We start from the raw sequence: 2,917 nt of genomic DNA on the forward strand, positions 1-2,917 counted from the left end.
ATTTATGTTTAATGAAACAGGCCCATTGTGGTCAAGTGAATTGCTGTTCCTTTGATTCATTTATGCATCAATCCGTCCAATCAGATATAAATGGGCCCCTCTTGTTGCTTTAGGCGGGGGGTTGGGGGCAGGAGTGAAAAAGCCAGACATAGCCTCTATCTCCAAAAGCTTATCCTTAGTGAAGGAAACATACAAACCACCAGCAAAAAGGATGTTTAATGAGAAATATGAGGTCTGCACATTGTGATGAGTTCTATGAAGAAAATTACACAGAATGAAGGATCTGATAAAGAGTGCCTGAAGGAGAGGGCTGGAGTCCTACTTTAGGAGGTGACAGGGAAACTGAGATGTTATTTATGAAGACCCACAGGCAGAGATCTGAGGAATGAGTGATTCAGTAAGAAAGAAGCATGATGGTCCTAAGGGCAGAACAAACTCCTGAGCTCATAGGAGGAGAGTTTAATAATGCTACTATAGCCAGAACTTTGTTTCTTCTCTTTCACATGGCTGCAGTTTTGTTCTTTATAACTAAATGCATTATTCACCTGTTTTTTTTTTATTTTTAACCTTTTGACCCCCTTCACTCATTTCTCCCCCACTCACCCCCCCTTCAACAACCACCAATCTGTTCCCTGTATTCATGAATTTGTGGGGTTTTTTCTTTAGATTCTACATATAAATGAAATCATATGGTATTTGTCTTTCTCTGACTTATTTCACTTCACATAATACCCCAGAGATCCATCCATATTGTCGCAAATGGCAAGATTTCAATATTTTTTTACAGCTAAGTAATTTTCCATTGTATATGTATCACAATTGATTGTTCCATTCACCCATCGATGAATTGATTGTTCCATTCACCCATCGATGGACACGCAGGTGGTTTCCATTGCTTTGCTATTATCAACAGTGCTCAATGAACATGGGGTGCACATAGCTTTTTGAATGAGTGCTTTCATTTTCCTCAGATGATATGGAACAATTTTAATTTTTAACAAAGTTATGCCATACACATAGTTTGTTGGTTTATTTATTTTGCAAATTCTTCCTATCTCCAGCTGTTGAGACAATATTTCTGAGAGCCGTGGTTACCTCTAGTGGTGAAACCAGAGCCAGCAATTAAGCAGCCAAAGCCCTACAGTCATTTAACACCGGACCGGCTCTCTTTTAAGCACGTTCTTTGTTATCCTCTTCTGGAAGTTGTAGACGTATAGTTAGTTTGATTATCCATCACCTTCCCTAAGCCGCATCTACAACCGCCATGCTGTCTGCAGTTCCTACAATGGCTGTTATCTCTCTGGGACAGGCCAGGCATGGAGTCAGCCCTGACCAGCTGCCCGTTTTGGCAAACAGCATTTTCTCAATCACAGAGCACTCTCTTTTCAGGCTGCCAACTGCACAGATTTCTTCATTTTAAATGGGTTGCGGGGGAGGTCTTTCTAAATCCCCAAAATCTAGTGGTCTTTCACTTAGAGTCAGTACATTTTTGGTAACAGAGGGTTTTTTTTTAAGATTTTATTTATTTATTTATTTATTTGAGAGAGAGAGAGAGAGAGAGAGAGAGAGAAAGAACAGAGGGAGTGGGAGAGAGAGAAGCAGGCTCCCTGCTGAGCAGGGAGCCCGATGCGGGGCTCGATTCCAGGACCCCGGGATCATGACCTGAGCTGAAGGCAGCCACTTAACTGACTGAGCCACCCAGGTGCCCCGGTGCCAGAGGTTTAAAGGGAGTTGACGGACTAAGGTCAAGATGTGCTGGTCTTGAAAGTGGAGTGTCTTCATTATTAACTGCTACGACAGTCCTCTCTGGAAGCGGCATAATGACACTAGCGTTTGGAACTCCTTCTTGGAATCCTTGTTCCAGGTCAGCATTTGGTGGTGCTACATTTAATTTTTTGGGAACCCTTGTTTGCTGACCAGTACGTTCGCTGTATTCCATTTTATACTGAATTCGACCGATTTCTGCAGTGTCAGCCGTAGAGGGAGAAGGAAATGCTGCCCCAACTCCCTAGACGGGTCCCGCTACTGCTTGCTATTTGGCGCTCTCTGCTTCTGTGCTTCATATCAAATCCTTTAGCTTGCCTCAGTGTGCCTGTGCTGGATTTTGTCCCCCCGGGTCCCTGGCGAGTCTGCTGCCCACCTGCTCCCCGAGAGTGCGGGTGGCCGCTCTCAGAGGCCGTTGGCCAACTGCGTGGAGGCGCCTGGGCCATAAATCATACACATAGTTTAAACAGTCAAATAGTTCTACGAGATTTCCCAAAAACATCCAGTCTCCAGCCCTCTCTCCAACTATGTCCCCACCCCCAAGAGGTGATAACTTTCAGCTGTTTTGAACCAATTCTGTTGGTATTACCTCTTGTCTCTATATAACATGTTTGTGCTGCTACATCTTTTTTTTTTTTTAAGATTTTATTTATTTGACAGAGAGAGACACAGCAAGAGAGTGAACACAAGCAGGGAGAGAGGGAGAAGCAGGCTTCCCGCGGAGCAGGGAGCCTGATGCAGGGCTCAATCCCAGGACCCCGGGACCATGACCCGAGCTGAAGGCAGACGCTTAACGACTGAGCCACCCAGGCGCCTCTGTGTTGCTATATCTTGATTTTTCAGCTTTAGTCTCTCTTTACCTCCCACTGTGGAAGACGAGGCTTTTCATCCTCATACTACACCCATGTCCTCTTCCCAGGGCCTCATCCTTTGGAACAGTTATATTGTCGCTCTGGCTAGGTCCGTGTTCAGTATTTATATTCTTGTGACCACGTGAAAGCCATTTATAGCCAAACTATACAGTAAGCCACGCTCTTCCTTCCCTAGATGACTTTTGCTTTCCCTGGAGTGAATAATTGTCCTGTTTCTCGTTGCTTGGCTTTGTTTGTGCTTATTATTAATGAATCACAAATTTCTTTAGAATGCAATCAGC

At 44.3% G+C, this 2,917-nt stretch overlaps 1 pseudogene; it reads right to left on the bottom strand.

Annotated features, from left to right (window-relative positions):
• Positions 1-1,013: 1,013 nt before the first annotated feature.
• LOC112816098 (mitochondrial fission factor pseudogene) lies at positions 1,014-1,506 on the bottom strand (annotated as a pseudogene).
• Positions 1,507-2,917: the final 1,411 nt, after the last annotated feature.

This window comes from Callorhinus ursinus, unplaced genomic scaffold (assembly GCF_003265705.2).
Source record: "Callorhinus ursinus isolate GAN/ISIS: 27379988/994484 unplaced genomic scaffold, GSC_fseal_2.0 scaffold59, whole genome shotgun sequence".
Lineage (NCBI taxonomy): Eukaryota > Metazoa > Chordata > Mammalia > Carnivora > Otariidae > Callorhinus > Callorhinus ursinus.